The sequence below is a fragment of the Callospermophilus lateralis genome, chromosome 1, assembly GCF_048772815.1.
Source record: "Callospermophilus lateralis isolate mCalLat2 chromosome 1, mCalLat2.hap1, whole genome shotgun sequence".
NCBI classification, from domain to species: Eukaryota; Metazoa; Chordata; class Mammalia; order Rodentia; family Sciuridae; genus Callospermophilus; species Callospermophilus lateralis.
Genome location: NC_135305.1, coordinates 47,023,107 through 47,038,860, shown reverse-complemented (window position 1 = coordinate 47,038,860; position 15,754 = coordinate 47,023,107).

Sequence of the window (15,754 nt, the reverse complement as noted above, 5' to 3'; positions counted from 1 at the left end):
CTCTAGCATTTTTAAGAAAAAAATGAAAGATCATTAATTATTTTTATATCAATTGCATCTTAAAATGATGATAGTATGGATATATTGGGTTATATAATATTAAAATTAATTTCAGCTAATTCTTTTTTGTTTATCATGACCACTAGAAATTTTTTAAAGTACATATGTGGCTCGTCTTATATTTCTAAAGACAGCATTTGTGTAAGAGATTAAAAAGAAATTATGTTGAGAATGATAAAGAAGAAATGTTTGAAGAAATATTTCTAATAACTTTTGAAGAAAGATGGATCCTCATACAAAAAAGTCTTGATTTATATAAGATAAATAAAAATGAATCTATACCAAAGTATATCATAGCAAAAAAAATGCAGACTATCAAAGAGAAGCATAAAATTTGAAGAGTGACCAGATTTACCAACAAAAGTTAACTTTTTAACTGTGCAACAGACTTTTCAATAGCAGGGAAAAAAGGCATTTAAAGTTTCAAAAGAAAAAAAACTGTCAACCTGTGCTTCAAGAGTGAAGGCCTAATAAAAGAGTTATCAGAAAGATCAAGGCAGCTCACTAAGGGGATTATTTATACTTCACCAAGATGAAAAACAAGCAAAGAGAAAGTGTATGGAATACATTAAGAATGATAAGTAGATGAGTACTAAAATTAATTTTTGAAAAAATTAGTGCACATAATTAGATTATCAAATTTAAAAAGATTTTTAAAGAGCTTAACAAGATGATAAGCACATGTTTCTAGTTAAAGGTGGTAAGCATTTTGTTCTGGTCAAGAAGAGATTAGCATTACTAGCTATTGACTTTATTATAAAAATATACAACTCATTATAAATTTAAGTCCAGTAATTTAAGAAAAATAACATGAAATCTATGGCTTTCAAATAAGTAGAGAAAAAGATAGTGGCTTATAGAACAGAAGGCAGGTAATCAGGGGGAAAGCAGGATATGAAAAAATGGGAACATTAAAAACACCTAAAAATTACAGAAATAGTAAAACCTCATCAACCATCTCAGTTTATATATGTGTATGTGTGTATAAATATGAAAAACAACTCATAAAGGGGTTAAAATAAAGTTATAGAAGAAGATGTATCAGGTAAATGTCAGCCAAAAGAAATATGGTATATTATATAAATATGAGACAAAATAGAAATTATATATAAATTTTAGTAGGAATAATGAGGAGCACTGTTTTTATCTAAAATACAAAAACCACTTAGCAAAAATTTACAGATTCACAGGAATAATTGATTAATATTGAATAAATGACAAATATCAAATAGACTATTGGACAAAAACTGATAAACATTATAAAAAATTGACCAATATTAAAAAATAAATTGACCAATATTATCATGAGTGAGCTATGCTTATCTCGCCCACACACATGCACACATGCATACATGCACAGACACACATGCGCAAACACAGATCACCTGATATCTCCAATCCAAAAAATAGACATTTTTTCATCTACCTAAGAAATATTTTTTTACAAATATTGACTACATTCTAGTTCACAAATTCTCAATAAATTTAAAAGAAATAATATCACATAGAATATGATATTTGGTCAAAATTCAAGTGAAGTAAAATCAAACTAGAAAGTTATTTAAATTAAGACAAATATGCCTTGAGTCTTATAAATGCATTCTGAAGTAACTTACAATATCAATCATAATGAAAACTGTGACATTTAAACTAAATGACAATGAAAAGGCATATCAAAATATAAATAATATGGCCAATTTAGGAGCATAATACATTTATCTTTAAAAATAAGGAATGACTGAAGCTAAACAGTCTACTAAGAAAAAATAACAAAATAAAGCATAAGAAAAAAAGCAATAAAGTACAGAAATCAATGATGTAGAAAGAGTGGGAAAATTACATGATCACCAAAATTAAAAAAATCTAGTACTTTATGGAAACCAAATACTTTTTGCATAAAAGTCACAAGCTGACAGTATTACAGATAAATCTTACCAACTTTCAAGGAAAAAAAAAATGCTTTTACTAAGTTGAAACTCTCAGACTAGAAATAAATGGACCAACATTCACACTTTTATATAAATTGAAACCTTCACGCCAAAACCAGTGAAAAAAAAGAAAAAGAAAATCACAAACTAATTTTATTTGTGAAAATGGATACAAAAAATCCCATCAAAAGGAACCATGACAGTAAATTCAGTACTTTATTCTTTTGCTATTTTAATGTCCAATAAAGGACATTGTGGGGACTGTTAGTAAAATTTCAGTAAAATCTACAGAATATCATAGGACTATATCTACATACAAATGTATTTATTTATTTTGATGGTTGAATTGTATATAGGTAAGAGATGAAACAGCTACTGATTAATTCAGGATATTCATTCCCAGCTCAAGTGATTTCAGGGGAAGAAAACAGAAAAGCTCTTGGTACTACATTTACAACTAGTTTATAAGTTGTGTTTTTTTTTAATACCTTTATTTTTGTTTGTGTATTTGTTTATTTATTTATGTAGTGCTGAGGATCGAGCCCAGGGCCTCACATATACAAGGCTCTACCGCTGAGCTACAACCCCGGCCCCAGTTTATAAGTTTTTGATAAGTTCAAAATAAAAATATTTAAGATATTTTAAAATCAACGTTGTAAGAAAACATGTTAAGTAAAATGTTAATCTCATTAGTGTTATTTAAACCAGTTTACGTATTTCCAATGGTAGCCATGTTCCTTCATTATGTATTACAATCTGCGTATGCTTAATTTTAACTCAGTATTATAACAGATACTAAGATTACAGAATCTATAATGATGTTGTCTTAAATCAAATTCCAACTCTGCATTTACTATCTGTGTGATCTGGGCACATTACTCAACCTATGTATTCCTTGGAGTTCTCGTAAAAAGTCAGGATATGGTGTGCTAATATATGTAAAGCATCAAACTCTTGACTGGTAATTGATAAATATTTTCTAGAGTAATTAGAGTCAACTTTGTTACAGAAGGTTTAGACTTAGAACTGTCATTCTAAGTATATTTACCATATGCCACTAATAACACAGCAATGAGAATTAAAATAGTATAATAATATTAACAATAGATTCTAAATGTATGACTCATGTGACTTTTTCACCATAAGTAAATTTTCATTGGATCTGCATTAAATATTTGGCTATTTCTCATGGGGTTGGTAATTCTATTTTCTCTTTCAGGGTTGTAGAGGTGATCTACAATTGCATAAAAAGGGCAACATTTTGCTAGAGTAATATTTGAAGACTGCTTGATACTGAAAGTTAAGGGCTGTGTGCTTTAGATAATAACACACTTGGGACAGAACTTTGTAGAGGTTATATGAATGAGCTTAGCCTATTAAGGCGATGCTATTGGTTGTCTGGCAACAGCCAATTTTCTGGAAAAGCTGTTTTAATGAAATGCTGTCTTCAATGTTTTGGGGTGGTGATCTTTGGTTCATTATCAAAGAAATATAGAAGGTTTCTCTGCCCAGAACCCTTATGCCGAGAATTAGATGACCTCCACAAAACAGGCTCAGCAATTCCCGTGATGTCAGTCCACTGAGCATATTTCCAAGGCAGCAGGTCATAGCTGTACTTTCTTAGCAAAATCCCCACAAAGTGTGGAAAAGGAAGAAAGGGAACAGCTCTGTCCCCTCTGTCTGCCAAATAAATACATGAATCACAATGAGTCAGTCTAGCATCACCCATGGGCTTTTCTCTAACTAAAGAATACCTACATAATATTTTCAGTAGAAATAGATTTGACTGCTTATTTCTAGATCAAGCTTATATTGACTTGGTTATTTTAATTCCAATGTGGGAGTATGGAGTCAGGTAAGGGGGCAGTAAGCGCCATTTCCTTGGGAAGGTTTGCTGCTGTGGAACACAGATTAAGCTCAAAAAGAAGTGGTGGGTGAGATGTAGGAGATCAGTGCTGTGAACTTCATCATTCCCTAAGACCCAGACTGATTGTATGCACAGCTAATGTGTATATCCAATACCGTCAGTGCTCTTTCTAAACTGCTAAACTTGAAAATTAGCAAGAGATAAACTAAAAAAAATGCATATGGTTTAAAACTTGATTTCATTTGAAAGAGAGGATTTTGGATTTAGTGGATATAAATAAGAAGGATATTCTCCTGACTATAGACTATTACTATTTCCATTTCTCCCTGCACTTACCTATATTGAGCCCTTTGTTGAACTGATCAATTCTATACTTAGTCCACAAGCTCTTTAAGGTTAATAATATTTTTAATACTGAGTATCTGCAGCACTCTGCACAAAGTGACTAATGTATTAGAGATGCTCAATTGCTCACTAAATAAAAGCTTTTATTTCTTTTATGAATTCTGATAAGTTATATAATTGATCATCACCCAATTTTTTTCTCTTTAATGGCCCTGAGGTTATATCTTGGCGTTTTAATTGCCCTAAAAGTTGTCATTGAACTTATCAGAAAACAGCTCTAAACCATATCTGTCCTTGAGGATTTCTTTCAGAGAGAGACACTAGAGTCAGAGTCAGAGGGGCTCTGATTCAATTCCAGCAGTGTCCATCTAACCATTGTCAGCGGAAGTGGTCATGGCCAAAGGACCACAGGCATTCTGGTTTTGTTCCCAAAACAATAGCGACTATAAAGCTAAATGCATTCGACTACCCGAGTGCTTCTGTTGAATAGTCTATTCTTCTATCCAGCTTCCTTTGGTCTGATTCTGTATTTATTAAGCAGTTTTAAATAACTACTTAATTTTCCATATTAGTCTTCCTAAAAGAAGAGAATGTGTTGACCATAAACATTTTAGTTTCTGCCCCCCTGTTAGTTCTCTTCATAAATTAACAAATTAATATTCATATAGTATATATCAGTTTGGATTTTAATAGAGATTTGCCTCAGGATATGAGCAGAAACAATAAAAATAAAAGTCATTTTTGGAGACTGCAAGACTGATAAACACATTTAGACTTCAGAAATGAACCATGGTCACCAAGTGAAGTCTTCTAGACACTTTTCCATGGTGAGCACACACTGTAAACCTATGCGCTTTTCATAGACATGAAACATGTTATGGTACTTCTCCAAATGACATTAATGATGTTGCACTTTCTACCATGTAGCTACTTGTTCCTAGACATACATTTGATTATTGGCTTTTAAAAAGTAATCTGTCTGACATCCACTGGCCTCTACATCTACCTTGTTAACAATGGACATCCAGGTGGTCATTTCTCAGGTCATCATAGAAGACCTCTGCAGTTAACCCAGTTATCTCATCTACCCTCAATAGTCCTACAGAAGACTGGCTATCATTTTGGGGCATAAGGAGAACCTTGACAGGGTCTGTGATTATTTATGGTCTGACCAGTGTTCCAGTCTGGCCGATGACACATGAATGGGAAGTACACTGCGTAGCCGACTCACTGGTTTCATTCATTTCATTGAGAGGCTGTGCTCAGCAGAGAAGCATGCAAGCTTCCTCAGATTATCAGGATGCCTTTATAGGAATATAATCCCTTGAATTCTTTATTATTCTGTTTTGTCTCAGTCTTTGTTGCAACAACAGTCAAACTTACTTTTACTTCTTGATTTGCAGAGTTTATAATTTATCTTCATGGCAACTAGGTGAGCAGGTGAAGTAGATAATATTATTTTTATCTTATTTATGAAGAAAGAAGTTTAGAAAGGTCAATTATGCCAAGTCGAACATGATAAAAAATAATAAAGCTGAAATTTGAAACCAGATTCAGTTATCTATGAAGATGTGAAATACATATTAGGGTAAACTTAGAATAGTGTTTTTTGTCTTTTGTGTGTTCAAGAACACTTGGGATCTTACCTAGGCATTATACCAGTCCAAGCTTCTCTTCCTTTCACTCAAAACAATCATGGATGAAGCCACCAGAAGCAAAGCAGAAGAAAGAGGAAAACATGAATCTAAAAATGTAAAACCTGTGACAATGTGCTTGGGTCAAAGGAGAGATATCACAATAGTACACTTGGCTGAATAACAACTTTTAAACTGCCCAAATTTACCACAAAATAGTTTTTAAAAAATAAAAACCTAGGAGATACAGAGTATAAGTATAAAAGTGCCAAAATTATAGAATTATAGTGAAAAGGAAAAGGCAAAAAGGAATTGAAGACATAATAAAGATAATTGATAGTCCCATGTTTTTCTCCATAAACATATGCCAATTTGAGACATTGCAATTTCTAACAGTTAACACAGTAGTTATCAGATAAGAATTTTTTGCCATTTTGATAAATGGCATTTCATTGAAGTTTAAATTTGAACTGATCTCATTGTGAATGAAGTTTAACACATCTACACATGTTTAAGATCCATTTAACTTGTTTATCTTTTAACATAAATTGTCCATTCATATCTTTGGCTCATTTTCCATTGAATATTTGTTCTTTATGTTTTTTTTTTCATTTTTATTTGTCTTTGCTTATAAGCAAACAATTCTGATTCTTATTTGAAAACATACCTCTAATTTTTATAATTTAAAAACGTATTGATGGACTTTATCATTTCAAGTTATAGCTCTTGAGGAATTTTTTTAAACAAGTTCCTAAGCATCTATCTTGGAATGTTTAGTTCTCTAATTCTGGTATGGGACCAAAAGTCTACTTTAGCAGTCTCTGTCTAGTCTAACATACCCTTATGTTAGTTATTCAGCTGATTAATGGTGACAGTAACCCAAATGTTTGCAACTAAATCACTCACCCAAGTTATAGCTTTGACTCTCAAAGGCAGCAAAAACCATTAATTTCCCAAAGCTAAATTGTGATCACTTTAAGTCCTTAAAATATTCACAAAAGCATAATGATAAAAGTGATGGTACTTAAAAATGGCTAGGTGTGATGGCATACACCAACAGCTTGCGAGGCTAAAGTAGGAGGATTGCAAGTTCAACTTAGCCTCAGCAACTTAATGAATCCATAAGCAACTTAGCAAGACCCTTTCTCTTAATAAAATATTAAAAAGGGCTGGGGATGTGGCTCAGAGTTGAAGTGACCCTGAGTTCAATTCCTGTCACCTCCATCGTAACCACTGCTCTTTGCAGATGCTAACTACCAAGCACAGAGGAGTTGAAGGTACAACTGAGATCTGAGGGAGACAGAGGCTGGCAGTTCTTGAAGAAAGGAATTTCTTTTCTCATTGGCCCCTAACATCTGTTCACTGTACTCTAAATGATCTCCCCCAAATTTACTCCATCAGTAAGAGAATCACTGATTCTGCTTCTCTCTCTCTCTCTCTCTCCCCCCCCCCCCCCCACTGCCCACACACACTATAGCTCTTTAGACATCATTCATCTTAGTGGTTCTCTACCCAGAGGGTACGGTTCAGTCAGTCAGCTGGGGAGTTTTATAAGACTCTTGAGCCTCAAGCCAGGCCAAACCAATCAGAATCTCTGGAGGTGGCCAGATAGGTTCTAAAATGCCCCCCAGGTGATTCTAACAAGCTGAAGAATGCTTGGAGAATTTTGATAAACCTGGATAAATGTTTTTAGAGAATGGCATGTTCCTGAGGATACCATTTCTGGATAGGGTGTTGCAATAAATATTTTTTTTTTTCTAAACAGTAGTATGAACAACTTGGGATTATTTTTTTTTAAGATTTGCTTTTTTATTCCAGAATAACCTGAAAATTGATTTCTCTTTCTTCATTTCTATTACTCTAGAGGAAGGAATAAAAGTTATATATGATTCTCTTTTGCTTAGATCTTTTATTACTTCACATTCCCCTCTATCAACAAAATATGCATACAATTTTGTTTTCTTTCCACATGCTCAATTTTCCCAATGTGATGTTTCAGATATTTGGCAGACAGAAACTGAGTAGGAATCTTTTTTCAATCAGTCAAATGCTTTTTTTTTTCTAACATTTAAAGATGTTTATCATGTTGAAGCAATTTCCCTCTCACTTCCTGTGTGTTTAAATGTGAATGAATGGACTAATGTGTAGCTTGTATACTATCTCTGCATACTGGTTGCTGTATTTATAGCTAAACTTCTGGAAAATAAGTGCTATTCCTAAACCTAACAACAATCCCTTTTCTGTTTACTGCAGCACTTTCTGAATCAGATGCATCTGTCCTAAAATAGAATTTCCTCCATTCCAGTCACTTTCCTCATTTTCTTCATTTTCAACTTTGCCTCTAAATCTTTCTTTTCTCTGTTCTCCCACAAAGTAATTTTGTTCACAACTGTACTCGAGAGTTCCAAGTAAAGAACACATTTAAAATACACTTTACCTACACAGATGGAAAAATATAAGATATATGTTGTTGATAATAATACTTTGGTTATTGCAGAAAAAGAAATAGATATACCTTATATGTTTTGGCCAAGTGTACATTAAATTCATTGGCCTATAATTCCATATTTTTATTTTGTATCACAATATTAATAGATTCCCAATTAGTGTTAATGGGATGCATTTTCATACTAGAGGTTCTGAGCATAATGACTTAGCTAAAGAAGCTTATCTTAAAAACTGAACTCTGTTGATACCAAAAGGCATACTTTTGAAAAGTTGTGGGTACAAAATAACTTGATTTTTATACCATAAAATGTTTGTATTTTTAAAAATACAGACAGCTAAGCTAGAAAATGTTAAATAGAACCTACAAAAATTACTTCCTCTTAAAACTTCATTTTATTTACATAAAATGTGTTTATAAGCTCAATGATTGTTCAAGAAATTTGAAAACTAGTATTTGTGAAATAGTAAAATGTTTCTTTTATTGTTAAGAATAATTTGAAAATTTGGAGGGATTTTGACATTTTTGGTAATTAGTGATAGAATATAATTTTCTCTCTAAAGAGAATCAAAGATATAAAAATTCAGATGACTGAGTTTTAAAACTGTCCTCGATATGGCAACAATTTTCTGCTATTTCCCCAGACCCAAAGAATGTACATGTATGTACAATATCCAGTGGATTTAAACATAAGGACTTTCTGCCACCTCATCCTTTTGAACTATTAGTTTAATGGGGTCAGAAATACAAATTAATTATTGTGAATCATTGTTTAATTTTTCTTTTGTTTTTTAAAGCTCATTCAAGTGTCTTTTTACCTTCTGGTTTTATATGGTATATTCCATGTCACTTTTCAAATGAGAAATGTCAGTATAGGAGCATGTGGTTTTTAGATAGCATTTAGGGTTAATTAGAATTTTCTGTCTGGTAACATTCTGAAAATTAAAGAGCGAGTTTATCAATAAACTGGTAATATAATTTCTATTTCTGCTGTTCTCTCAAATTAGGTATGGGAGTCTGACTTTTATCTTCTGTAAGAGTAATTGCCAAGAATAAAATTCTTAACTATGGTAATATTTTCTGACACAATTTTCTTTTTAATGAGAAAAGTGTGACACATTTAAATGTTTTATGACACTTTTAAAAATAAATATTATGTGGCTACAAAAATAAAATGGAAAAGTTTTCATAATATAATTAAATTACCATATTACAAATGTGTTTTTCATCTTTGGTTTAATGTCTGAGACAAAGAATCAATTGCATTAATTGAATGAAATCTGAAAGAAATGTTATCACCTTTTCTGCTTTTATCTTTACAAATATTTAACAAGAACCACACTGTAAAATTTGTTGGAAAAAGAAGACATAGGAGTTTTATTAGAGAGTAAACTTAGCAAAAGTTAATAGCAGCTTTGGAATAGTGAAGGTTATTTTACTATACAAGTAGAATAGTATTATAAATAACACATTCTTTTCAGGCTGTGTTATTCCTGATATATTTTTTTCTGTTTAATTTAGTCATACACACACACATATATATGTAATACATATATACATGTATATATATACATGTGTGTATATATACTTATGTCTATATATATATATATGTCTTTGTGTGTATATATAGATTCATATATATGTGTATACATATCTATATATATCTAAAACACAGGCCCAGGTACCTATATGGTATTCTATGGAACATATTTTTTTGTTGTTGTTTTTTGTTTTATTTTTGTACTGAACCCAGGGGTGATTAACAACTGAGCCACATCCCCAGCCTTTTTTATATTTTATATTGAGACAAAGTCTCACTGAGTTGCTTAGCACCTTGCTGGCCTTGAATTTGTGATTTTCCTGCCTCAGCCTCCCCAGTCCCTGGGATAATAAGCATGTGCCACCATACCTTAAGGAAAGGGATGTTCTAGAGTCAAGCCTTGGATTAATTATACAGAATTGTTGCTTTGGGTATTCTCAATGTTAATTACGTTTATCACCACAAAAGAATGTAATAAATAGATATTTTCAAAACAACTGGTTGTAGAATTGTTTTTTCATAAAATATGTATTAACATCTAGAGAAATATCCTGAGAGATAACTGTGTTCTACAGAACCCTGTTGAGAAAATGTTGATCTGATTTGTTGGAACTTGATTAAGGGTAAATAACCAGGGGAACATCCTTTCAGTTCTCCTCTGATCTCCTCACTAGACTGGTCCCTATTTTTTGGGTCTTTTCCATGTGAAAGAGGAGTTGTCTTGGAGTTTGGCTTCTATTCAGATTTTTAAAATATGTCTTTCTTGCCTTAAGAAATATCTGAAACAGAAAAAAAGAATAGATTCCCTTACTACAAATTTTAAAATTTTCACCATAAAAGTTCTAAAACTAGGATATGGGAATGAGTGCAAAGTTTAGCAAGTGAGTTATCTATGTATTGCTGTTTTCCATTAGTATAGTAAGCTTCTCCTGGAAAGATCAGAGATGGAATTTGCTACTGAATGTCACACAGCTTCAGATCTATATGAATGGAGAAGTTATAGTCAAACTTCCTTTGGGAGTATGCATCACAGTAGAATACCATAAATGGAAATGTACAAAATGAGGCCAACAGATACTAATATTTCAATTAGCAAAATACCAATAGAAAATACAAAGATATGAAAGTAGATACCTAAGCTACAGAGTACCCCAAACATCACAGTCTAATCATTCATCCAATGACTGAATTGTCTAATCTATTAGATGTCTTGGTGTGCAAATATATAATGACTTCCTCTGCAGTAACAATGTCCAAGCAGCAGCTGAGGGTCAAGCTAGAAGTTTATCAACATGCTGTGTAAGATGCTGCATTAAGTGACCTTTACAATCTCCTCTTTCCTTAAACATTATAATTCTGACATGAAGGATTAAAATTAAAACAAAATAGGAAAAGTAATATAGTTTTGCATATTGTGCTTTACAATGTTATAGTAATCTATGTGAGCAGTTGCTGGCATTATTGCATTGATTTTTATTAAAAAGAGAAGCTATTTATAAGAATAATTTTCTGTTCACACTTTCTATACACGTAACAGAGGGGAAATGTTTCAGAGAGAAAATGGAGAAGAGCTCATGCTTTAAAAATGTCCTAAAAAATCAATAGGAGTTCTGTTTTCCCTTTTATTGTTTCCTAATGTCTGATCAATATATGGCCTGCTGAGGGCATCTCATGTTAGAGATCCCTGTCTGAAGTTCATACCACTTTTAGCTTAATCTGCTACAGACTCCACGTTACTTCTTTTTTCCCCATTTTTCATTTCTCAGAGTTGTCAATAATCTTTGTGGGTGTTTTAGATCGCCATCCATACTAGAAAAGTGAAAAAAAAAGCTTCAATAATTTTGAGGAAACCAGAGCAGAAAGAACTTGTGCCATATGCAATAGGATGTTGAAAAGATTTCAGCGTCAACAGAGATGCTAAGTTGATAGATGTCATATTTCAAAGTTGAAGTGAAAATCCATGATGCAGGAATTGCAAGAAGGAGTTATAGAAGATGTGAAATGACTCTTAATCCTTCTCCCATATTAAAAATGTATAAAAGCTCTAAAGGATTTGAATATTGAGAAAAATGTCTATGAGCTATGAATCCCTGGTCCTCAAGTAGGGAGAGAGGAAGATGTTTATACTTCAGTTTCCAGTCAGTAAAGAGAGACTTTAGATATTTCTCAAAGATGAATTCCAAGTTTGGAGGCCATGATAGACTAGTAACTGATCATCACCTGAGAAATATAAAGGGGCAAAACTAAAATTGGTTAGTTGTCCTGGTGGCAAAACAAAACAGAATTGTGCTAAGACTTTGTTACACAAACTAGCTAAAATTAAGAGGAAGCTGGCTCTGGAGAATTGGGATTAGGGCCTTCTCCAAAATCCCTATGAAAGGGCTAGTGAGAGAGAAGCTCAATAACATTGGGTACCTAGGACTGAAGAAGACAAAAGAAGTAAAATAAAATAAAGATGGACTACCCCCTAGAGACAATGTTAGGGAGAGGCTCTTAAAGGTGCGCTGTGAGTGGGAGCTTCAGGGAAGCCATGGCAGTCTATTCCCATCCCTAATGTTGTGACTGATATTTATCAGTCCCATACAAAGAGATCTTTCACTTGTTTTGACCACAGTGGGGTAAACCATGGTATGGTAACTGGGGAGAGATACAAAGAAGCATAGTCTGAAGTTTAAAGAGATGAAAAGTCTTAACTTTGAGTGGAGATTAACATCATGATAATTACATAGGCCTGGAAATACTTATTAACTAGAGAAGTTTCTTATCATCTGAAAGTGAATATGAAAATAATATTTCTTCATGGTTTAAAGAACTGATTTGGGCTGGAATTGTGGCTCAGTGGTAGAGCGCTGGCCTAGCACGGGCGGGACCCGGGTCCGATCCTCAGCACCACATAAAAATAAAGGCATTGTGTTGTGTCCATCTACATCCAAAAAATAAATATTGAAAAAAGAACTGATTTGTGCTCATTCAATAATGGCTTCATTTCTTTTGCCTTGTGAAGCCTGGGGCAGTCCAGCAAGATCCAGACAAGATGAGGAAAGGACATTGAAAAGTGTCCCATACCCAAAAAGTGTCCTGTACTCCTTTGGAAGGAATACCAGAAAGAGCAAGTCTGCAGCAATAGATACTAGGTGGAAGGTTGATAACCATAAACTAGTTGTCCCCAGCTATACCTCCCCATTGACAGAAATGTAGGAATAATTCAGAAAAGCAAGGAAGAGGGTGTTAGCAATGACTGGAAAAATCTTGAGTTGATGCCTGATAAATTCTACCATTAGTGGAGCAAGAATTAATCTAATCATCACTTTGAGGTAGAAATTAATTTAAGTAATAAAAAATCAAGTTACATTTTGGGATCCCAGCTTGAAACCTGAGAAATTTCTACACATTACACTAAATATACGTACAGTGAGTCCACCACATTCTACATATTTAACTTCTCATTTGAAATTTTTATTTTTGTTATCATTGTTTTAGAATTATGGTTCTATTTAAATTCAAAGCCTAGATCTTATATTCAATCAAGCCGCATACAAAGTCCTGCTAATTTCTTTGTCGTTCTTTGTCGAAGAAATATTAATTTCTTCATCGTTCTAATAAATATTAATTTCTTCATATTCATGCTGGCTCCTCCACAAAAAAAAAAAAAAAAAAGCCTGTTTTCAAATCAAATCTGTGAATGCAGGAGTTTCTGAGGTGGTCTCTGACTCTATCACAATCCATAGTGCATAAATCAGAATACTTGTTTTCCAGAGATACAACTTCAAAAGTTTAGCATTCTTAAACACCCAGATTCATGATGACATTCTCATACTCAAAGTTTTAACAACTTCTTCTACCAGTATTGTACCTGATGTTCTTTCCCACTTTGAATCTGCTGTCCCCCTTCCTTCTAATCATTTTTTTGTTCATCATCCCTCAAAATTCCTTTTAAATTCCTTCCTCTACTTTGCCTTTTGTGTTCTTTCTTCACAACATATTCTCCCTGGATTTTGTAACAATTTTTGTGTGTGTGTGTGTGTGTCAAGAACACATACTTTGATATAGCTGAGGAAGAAATTGGGAAAACCATCCCATTCACAATAACCTCAAAAAATTAAATATTGGGGAATTACCTAATCAAGAGGTGAAAGAACTCTACAAGGAAAATTATAGAACACTGAAGAAAGAAATCGAAGACAACCTTAGAAGATGGAAAGATATTCTTAGATGAGCAGAATCGATATTGTCAAAAATAGCCAAACTACCAAGAGCAATATACAGATTCAATGCAAACCCCATCAAAATGCCAATGACATTCTTCATAGAATTAGAAAAAAATTCTTAAATTCATTTGGAAGAATAAGAGACCCCAAATAACCAAAGCAATTCTAGCAAGAATAGTGAAGCAGGAGGTATCACAATACCTAATCTGAAATTGTACTACAGAGCTGTAATAATGAAAACAGTATGGTGTTAGCATTAAAACAGACATGAAGACAAATGGAACAGAACAGAAAACACAGATGCAAACCCACATACCTATGGCCATCTGATATTTGACAAGGACATCACAAGTGTATCTTGGAGAAAAGACAGCCTTTTTAGCAAATAGTGTTGGGAAAACTGGATAATTATATGTAGACAAATGAAATTAGACCGTCTCTCTCATCCTGAACAAAACTCAAATTGAAATGGATCAAAGATTTAGGAATTAGACCAGAAACTTTACAACACCTAGAAGAAAACATAGGGTCCATTATCATATCCTGTCACCAACTTCCTTGACAAGAACTCAAAGCATAAAAAATAGAATCAAGAATCAATAAGTGGGATGCCATCAAATTAAAGAGCTTCTCAAAAGAATGATTAAGAAGGTGAAGAGAAAGCCTACAGAATGGGAGAAAATCTTGCCTAGCTACTCCTCTGATAGGGGATTGTGTTAGTCAGCATATTCACTGCTGTGACCAAAGAACCTAACCAGCACAATTATAGAGGAGGAAAAGTTTATTTGAGCACTAATTTCAGAGGTCTTAGTTTATAGAAGGCTGGCTGCATTCATTGGGGCTTTAGATGAGGCTAAATATCATGGCAGAGATGTGGCAGAGGGAAGTAGCTCATATCATGATAATCAAGAAGCAGAGAGAGACTCTACTCTTCAGATACAAAATATATACCCCATAGCCATACCCCAAATTAACCACCTCATCCAGTCACACCACCCCTGCCTCCAACTACCACCAAGTTAATCCCATCAGGGGTGGGAGACTGATCCATTGATTGGATTAAGACTCTTGCAACCCGATCATTTCTCCTCTGAACCTTCTTGCATTGTCTCACACATGTTTTGGAGGACAGCTTATGTCCAAACCATAACAGCAATTAATACACAGAATATATGAAGAACTCAAAAAACTTAACACTAAAAGAAAAAATAAATAGTCCAATCAATAAATGGGGATAAAAACTAAACAGAAACTTCCCAAAAGAAAAAAACACAAATGGCCAACAAATATATGAAAACTATTCAACATCTCTAGCAATTGGGAAATGCAAATCAAAACCACAATATGATTTTATCTCACTTCAGTCAGAATGGCAATCATCAAGAATACAAACAATACCCAGGCATGGTGGCCCAAGCCTATAATTCCAGCAAAGTGGGAGGCTGAGGAAGAAGGATTACAGCTTCAGCAATTTCATGAGGCCTTGATCAACTTAGCAAGACTCTGTCTTTAACTAAAAAATATAAAAAGGGCTGGGGATGTGGCTCAGTAGTTAAGTGTCCCTAGTTCAATCCCTGGTACCAAAAACCAAAAAAATAAATAAATAAAAGAGAGAGAGAATACAGAAAATAAGTCCTGGTGAGGATGTGGGGGAAAAGGAACACTTGTACATTGTCGATGGTGCTACAGACTAGTACAACCTCTCTGGAAAGCAATATGGAGATTC